Source organism: Oncorhynchus clarkii, chromosome 7, assembly GCF_045791955.1.
Source record: "Oncorhynchus clarkii lewisi isolate Uvic-CL-2024 chromosome 7, UVic_Ocla_1.0, whole genome shotgun sequence".
Taxonomy (NCBI): domain Eukaryota; kingdom Metazoa; phylum Chordata; class Actinopteri; order Salmoniformes; family Salmonidae; genus Oncorhynchus; species Oncorhynchus clarkii.
In genome coordinates, this window is record NC_092153.1 from 64,647,445 (window position 1) to 64,656,068 (window position 8,624).

The following is an 8,624-nucleotide window of genomic DNA, read 5'->3' on the forward strand; positions in this document are numbered from 1 at the left end:
CCCTCTACCTTGTAGTCTGTAGTCAGTACAGAGGGTCGAAGTAAACTTGATTCTTGTACTGTATGTTTGCCTTTATTCAGGTTTCTTATAATTTGGTTTGTGTTACCTATCCCATTTTGTATTCTACTTAGTTTTTACTTCAAGTTGCACCTTAGATAAGATTATGAAACACATATTTTCCCATAACCATCATTATTTACCAGGCCTATATACAGTACTGAGCAGACGCTGTAATCCAAAGGAGTTTACAGTCACTTGTGCATACATTTTACATATGAGTGGCCCCAGCAGGTTAAAACCCATGACCCTTTGCTTTGCAAGCGCCATGCTCTACAAACTGAGCCACACAGGACCACTACTTTACTTTATTTTAGTCTGCTTTATGACTTAGTAATTGTATCAACTTTCTCTGTTATATTTGTTTTACCTAATAACAAATGTGATTTATTTATGATTCTTTGAAACAAGTAGGTGCAAGTAACTAACACATAGTAAGAAATAGTAATAAGTTAATAATTTGAAATAAGTACCACAATGTACTGATTGATTTGATGGTAAAATATTTGTTAACTACAGTGCCTTGCGAAAGTATTTGGCCCCCTTGAACTTTGCGACCTTTTGCCACATTTCAGGCTTCAAACATAAAGATATAAAACTGTATTTTTTTGTGAAGAATCAACAACAAGTGGGACACAATCATGAAGTGGAACGACATTTATTGGATATTTCAAACTTTTTTAACAAATCAAAAACTGAAAAATTGGGCGTGCAAAATTTTTGGGCGTGCTTTCCTGACTGACTGTGTGTATTGGTTCCTGACTTCCCTGAACAGTTGCATATCGCGGGGACTGTTCGATGTTAGTGCAGTCCGCCACAGGATGTTTTTGTGCTGGTCGAGGGCAGTCAGGTCTGGAGTGAACCAGGGGCTATATCTGTTCTTAGTTCTGCATTTTTTGAACGGAGCATGCTTATCTAAAATGGTGAGGAAGTTACTTTTAAAGAAAGACCAGGCATCCTCAACTGACGGGATGAGGTCAATGTCCTTCCAGGATACCCGGGCCAGGTCGATTAGAAAGGCCTGCTCACAGAAGTGTTTTAGGGAGCGTTTGACAGTGATGAGGGGTGGTCGTTTGACTGCGGCTCCGTAGCGGATACAGGCAATGAGGCAGTGATCGCTGAGATCCTGGTTGAAGACAGCGGAGGTGTATTTGGAGGGCCAGTTGGTCAGGATGACGTCAATGAGGGTGCCCTTGTTTACAGAGTTAGGGTTGTACCTGGTGGGTTCCTTGATGATTTGAGTGAGATTGAGGGCATCTAGCTTAGATTGTAGGACTGCCGGGGTGTTAAGCATATCCCAGTTTAGGTCACCTAACAGAACAAACTCTGAAGCTAGATGGGGGGCGATCAATTCACAAATGGTGTCCAGGGCACAGCTGGGAGCTGAGGGGGGTCGGTAGCAGGCGGCAACAGTGAGAGACTTATTTCTGGAGAGAGTAATTTTCAAAATTAGTAGTTCGAACTGTTTGGGTATGGACCTGGAAAGTATGACATTACTTTGCAGGCTCTCTCTGCAGTAGACTGCAACTCCTCCTCCTTTGGCAGTTCTATCTTGACGGAAGATGTTATAGTTGGGTATGGAAATCTCAGAATTTTTGGTGGCCTTCCTGAGCCAGGATTCAGACACGGCAAGGACATCAGGGTTAGCAGAGTGTGCTAGAGCAGTGAGTAAGACAAACTTAGGGAGGAGGCTTCTGATGTTGACATGCATGAAACCAAGGCTTTTTCGATCACAGAAGTCAACAAATGAGGGTGCCTGGGGACATGCAGGGCCTGGGTTTACCTCCACATCACCCGCGGAACAGAGAAGGAGTAGTATGAGGGTGCGGCTGAAGGCTATCAAAACTGGTCGCCTAGGGCGTTGGGGACAGAGAATAAGAGGAGCAGGTTTCTGGGCATGGTAGAATATATTCAGGGCATAATGCACAAACAGGGGTATGGTGGGGTGCGGGTACAGCGGAGGTAAGCCCAGGCACTGGGTGATGATGAGAGAGGTTGTATCTCTGGACATGCTGGTTGTAATGGGTGAGGTCACCGCATGTGTGGGGGGTGGGACAAAGGAGGTAACAGGGGTATAAAGAGTGGAACTAGGGGCTCCATTGTAAACTAAAACAATGATAACTAACCTGCACAACAGTATACAAGGCATATTGACATATGAGAGAGACATACAGCGAGGCATACAGTAATCACAGGTGTTGAATTGGGAGAGCTAGCTAAAACAGTAGGTGAGACAACAGCTAATCAGCTAGCACAACAACAGCAGGTAGAATGGCGATTGATTAGGCAGAGAGGGTCGGATTAACTACACACAGAGCCTAAGTGCGGCTGGGGCCGACAGATAAAACATAAACAAGCAGAATGGATTACCGTGATTAATGGACAGTCCAGCATGCATCAGCTATGTAGCCAAGTGATCAGTGTCCAAGGGGCAGCGGTGGATGGGGCAGGGAAGCTGGACTGGCGAGTGTTATCCAGGTTAGAAAACTAACAATGACCAAATAGCTTGTAGCCAGTTAGCTGGTTAGCTTCTGGAGGTTCTTGAGTGTGTTCTAAAAATGTAAAGATAATAGCGGTTCCGTATCACATTGGGTGAGGCAGGTTACCGGAAGGTATAGACAAATTAAAAATCGAAAAGGGATAGAAAGTAAATATGGGTTCAGTGAGTGTTTGGGACGCGGCGATTCAGACGGTTAGCAGGCCTGTGCTAACAAGCTAACAGTTAGTAGACGGTGCTAAACACGGTAGCAGTTAGCGGACCGGGCTAAACAAGCTAGCAGTTAGCAGGCCGAATTTGCAAGCAAGGAGATAGCAAGGGCTAGAGAGTTAGCCTTTGGGGACGTCGCGATGGGGGTATCTGTTTATTCCTCTTCATGCAGTGACATCGATGGACCGGTCGTGGGTCTGGATATTGTAGCCCAGGAGCTCAAAATGTTCCGTTTGCGATGGGAATCCGGGGATGAAAAATAAAATAAAATAATAAATAGGTCCGTTATGCTCTGGTTAGAGTCGCGTTGTTCGAACTGGCGAGAGCTTTCCGAGCTAAAGGTTAGCTGATGACCGGTTAGCTGAAGACCGCTAGCAATGTTTTGCTGAAGCTGGTAGTTCGTTGGCTAGCTTCAGTTGAGGGGTTCCAGGTCCGAAGTAAATATAAATACTTTAGGAAAAATAGCTACGTTGGGTGAGGCGGGTTGCAGGAGAGTATTTAGAAGAAGTTGAGGTTCAGCAAAAAGTTTTAAAGATATGTGAAGAAAAAAACGAAAACAAACGATATATACAAGGGACACTACACGACAATACACGACAATACGTCCTACTGCTACGCCATCTTGGATCTTCAATGTATCTATGTTATTAATCTTATTCGTTGTGGCATATTGAACTGACAGATCACCTGGAGTTATTTGATTTTCTTCTGAACCTGAGCACCAAATGCCTGCTCATCTTCAATTTTGCTGAGAAGTTGGCTTGTCTCAAAGTCTTTCCTGTTTTGGATAAAAAAGTATATATTAAAATATATATCAGGCGATCCCTTCTAGAGAATGGTTCAACAACTGCTTAGATTTTAAATGTACTTCTTGATCTTCTCATCAGACTGCTGCTTGTCATTCTCCAGGTCCATCAAGGACTCCAGGGCCAGTTTCAGATCTCCTTCAAGCTTCCTCTTGGCTCTCTCAAGGTCCATGCGGAGGGGTACCCTCCAACTAGACCACACAAGAACAGTTTCACAATATTAAGTAAACAGTACATTTAAGAGGGCTGTTTTAAGAGGGCTATGTATGACCTTGGCAGTCACATCTCTTACTCACATCATCCACTTGCTGTTCAAGTTTGGTCTTGGCCTTGGTCAGAGTGTTGACTTTGTCTTCCTCTGCCTGGAGATCATTAAGGACCTGCTGGTGTGCCTCTTGGAGGGCTTTCTTCTCCTTGGTTAACTTGATAATGCACTCATCTTGAGATCTCCTCTGTCAGGTTTTTAACCTAAATTGAATTATTTCATATAAAATCATCAATACTTTGTCTTTTACATTTAAAATTAATACACAACTTCACAACCTCGTCATAAAAGGTAAATTTTCAGTGGCATGTTTCTCTTTCTCCACTTTGGCCAAGGTGAGCTCCAAGTCATCAATGTCTTTCTTAATCTCAGAGCACTCATCCTCCAATTTTCTCTTTTTGGCAGTCAGCTCAGCATTGATCTCCTCCTCATCCTCCAACCTCTCAGTAATCTCTTTGAGTTTGGCTTCCATCTGGATCTTACTCTTGATGAGTCCCTCACATCTTTCCTCAGCATCAGAGAGAGTATTCTCTTCCTACAGCAGATTAAATATAAATTAAACAACACTGGAAATCAAAGGCAAATTAAATGACATCAAAAATAATTGTATTAAACAAGCAATTTGTTAACTTACAGATGCTATCTGTAGCTGCAGGTCATTATTTTTCCTGCAGAAGAGAAACCATTTTCTCCTCTAGTCCTTTTATCTTGGCCAAGGCCTTTGCCAGATCCTCCTTAATTTTCTCAAAGTTTTCCTTCATTGCGGCCATCTCTTTTTCAGCTTCTGCTGATTTTAAAAGAGGCTTGATCTTGAAGTACAGCTTCATCCATGGCCAGTGTTTTACGTTCATAAATGAGCGGATGTTGTATTGGATGGAGTAAATTGCTTCTCTGTTAATAATAATCATTTAAAAAAACAGTTTCTCATCTCGCATCTCCTCCAGAGTACCCAGAAGACCAGCTTTGAAGAACACCTATAGGAATATTGATCTTTATTATATTTATAGAAAATACAGAGCTACAATTTTTTTCAATTGAGCTCAATGTTTGTGGTTTTTGTGGGAAAAGTGATACTGCAGTCCATTGCTCTACCTTAGTTTGCCCAAACTTGTACTGACTCTTGTCCACATCTATTGATCCCAGGAGCTTCTCTGAAGCCTTCTTGTTGTCAATAAATTGTCCATCAGGGATGACACTTGCATTCAATACTTTGTATCTGACATGATGTTTAAGGGGGATATAAAAACTATATACAATAGGAAATACATTAGTATGTGATGTGATCATGCCTGTGAAAGAAGAATAATTGAAATGACTGGACATCTTACAGAATATCCATATCTACTAATAATATGCATATATTAGCAACTGGGCCTGAGTATCAGGCAGTTTACTCTGGGCACCTTATTCATCCAAGCTACTGAATACTGCACCCAGCCATAAGAAGTTTTAACAAAGTTAACCATTTTCACTGTCATGCCCAAAATGTATTTCAATCTGTCAGGCATCCCCTTGGCAGCAAGAGCCTCTCGGTGGATGCTGCACTGTACCCAAGTGGTGTTGGGAGCAACTGCTTGCATGCGCGTTACCACTCCACTATGTCTCTTGTCATGACTTTTGCACCATCAGTATAGATACCAACACATGTTGACCACCAAAGTCCATTTGATGTCACAAAGCTGTCCAGTACTTTTCAAATCTCATGTTGTCCCGGTTTTCAGTGGTTTGCAGAAGAGGATGTGTTCCTTAATTGACCCCCCATAAACGTAACGGACATACTGTACGTCAGGAGCTGTGCCAGGCCCACCACATCTGTTGACTTATCCGGCTGTAACGCATATAATTCACTGGCTTGTATGCAAAGCAGTAATTGTTTCAAAATATATCCTGCCATGTCACTGATGTGTCGTGAAACAGTGTTGTTTGATGAAGACATTGTCCGTATAGTTTTTTTGCCTTCTCCTCCAACATTGTCCCAACCATATCCGCGGCAGCAGGGAGAATGAAGTCCTCCTCAATAGTATGGGGCTTGTCTGTCCTAGGTAGCTCACCATATAAGACGCTTCTAGCCCCTTGTTATTAATGGTATCTGTTGCTTTTATACATGTCTTACTACTCGAAAGCTGTCTTTATTCTCACTCAAAAAACTCCCGTGGCTTATTTTTCAAATGGTCATGCTTCGTTTCTAAATGTCTGCTTATGAGTGAAGGTTTCCCGCGAGAGAGTAACGGTTAATGTGATTAAATGTTAATTATTTGACTAGGCTACCTGTATTTGACATTGTATTGTTATTTCGCTGAACACTAGATGGTTTCATTTTATTTTTGACATTGAAATGAGGCTACTCAGGGGAGAAAAAAAACCTCACCCAAACATATAGCCCTGTTGGAGAATATAATATGTACTGTTTGAAAATGTGAAAAAAAAATGTAAATCACATTTTTATTTGGCATACCCCCAACGGCATTGCGCGTACCCCATACCCCAGTTTGGGAATAACTGGCCTAATGCATTGTAATGTAAGTGTGACTTTTCAGAATCCAGCTGTAGAACACCCTATGCCAAACTCCCTGATGGCTGCACAGTTACCTTCACATTTTGGGTTGGAATGTATGTGAATGAATGTTGATATTGGTACTTTTGTTTTCAAAACTGTGCAGTTGAATCTGTACATAAACAGTAAATACATGTTGTAACTACTGCTGATCTTCCCTGCAATGTGAAGTATTGTAAGCCCACAGCTGCAGCCAATGAGAGAGAGAGAGAGAGAGAGAGAGAGAGAGAGAATTTAAGCATCTATGTGCAAGCAAGTGTCTGTGTAGGCCTATGTGCATTTGGAGCTGGAGCTGATGTGGTAGTGAGGGTGAGAGTATGACACAAACTACCTCATGTGCTAAGATGAGGAATACATTTGTGGTGTAGAAGACTGTCAGCATCAAGACCCAGTGACGGTGAGTCGCATAATAACCACAGTCTGACAGGCATGTCTGTTATCATCATGTCTAAATATAGCATGACAACAATTGTCCAGAGAGAGTCTAAATAGTGTACATTCAACTTTGCAGTATGACCATTGGTGAGTATAGAGTATACTAGGGGTGTAAGGTACACATATTGGTAGAAAACCGTTCGGTATGGAGACCTCGGTTCGGCCCCACTGTGAACCCATATTTATATATTTAATGTTTTTTTCTTTTTTTTAACACTAGTCCTGGTTGGCAACTCTACAAGAGTAAAAAACACAGGGATGAGGTCCCCTCATTGAAATGGCTATGAAATCTACAAATTAAAGAACAATTATTCAGACTGCAGCTGTTTAAATACCTTAGTCTGGTAAACGCTTCCAATCTAAGAACATTTCCGAATGGTATTCTGAAGTATCCATTATAACAACAACAACCACGAAGTCCTTGGGACTTCTGTGTAATGCGAAGTCCTTGGGACTTCTGTGTAATGCAACCATAGACTCTCTGATGAACTATTATCCAGCAGACAGACCGGCGATAGCGGAGAGGGACAACAAACGTATACAACTCTTATAAATGTAAATTGCAATTTATTTTTGAATATTGTCCAGAATACCTCCAAAACAAAGGTAATGTGGTTTGGTAATAATGCCCCCAGTGTGATTACCACCTCTGAGCTTAAGGTAGTCACCTCATACAAGGTCTTGGGAGTATGAGTAGATGGTACACTGTCCTTCTCTCAGTACATATCAAAGCTGCAGGCTAAGGTTAAATCTAGACTCGGTTTCTTCTATAATATTTTCACTCCTCTTTCACCCCAGCAGCCAAACTAATCCTGATTCAGATGACCATCCTACCCTGTCACGTATTCACAAGGTAGGTGGAATCAAGCGCAGAGAGCAGGTGCAGTGAGTCGATAGTTTTTATTCTCCGGAACAAACACTGAAAACCCGAAAACACGGGTGAAATAATCCAACACAGGATTAAGAGATATCGGAGCAAAATAGCACAATACGTAATAACTAAAATACATGAAACCAAAACAATCCCGCACGAAACAAGGGCGGGACAACCTACTATAAATAAGGACGTCAATAAACTAAAATACACACAGGTGAAACTAATAAGACAAAACCAACAGACAAACGAAAAAGGGATCGATGGTGGCTAGTAGGACGGTGACGACGACCGCCGAGCACCGCTCGAACAGGCAGGGGAGCCAAACTCGGCGGAAGTCGTGACATACCCATGCTAGACTACGGAGACATAATTTATAGATTGGCAGATAAGGGTGCTCTTGAGCGGCTAGATGTTCTTTACCATTCGGCTATCAGATTTGCCACCAATGCTCCTTATTGGACACATCACTGCACTCTATTCTACTCTATAAAATGGTAATCTCTGTATACCCGCAACAAGATCCACTGGTTGATGCTTATTTATAAAACCCTCTTAGGCCTCACTCCCCCTACCCCTAGGTCCATAAAGCACACACATCGCTGGGTCGCTCCTCTTCTCAGTTCGCTGCAATTAGTGACTGGAACGAGCTGCAAAAAACTCTCAAACTGGACCGTTTTATCTCCATCTCTTCATTCAAAGACTCAATCATGGACACTTTACTGATAGTTGTGGCTGCTTCACGTGATTTACTGTTGTCTCTACCTTCTTTCCCTTTGCGCTGTTGTCTGTGTTTGTACCATGTTTTGTGCTGCTACCATGTTGTGCTGCTGACATGTTGTGTTGCTACCATGTTGTTGTCATGTTGTGTTGCTACCAAGGACCTGTGTTTTCATGTGTTCCTGCCATGCTATGTTGTTGTCTTA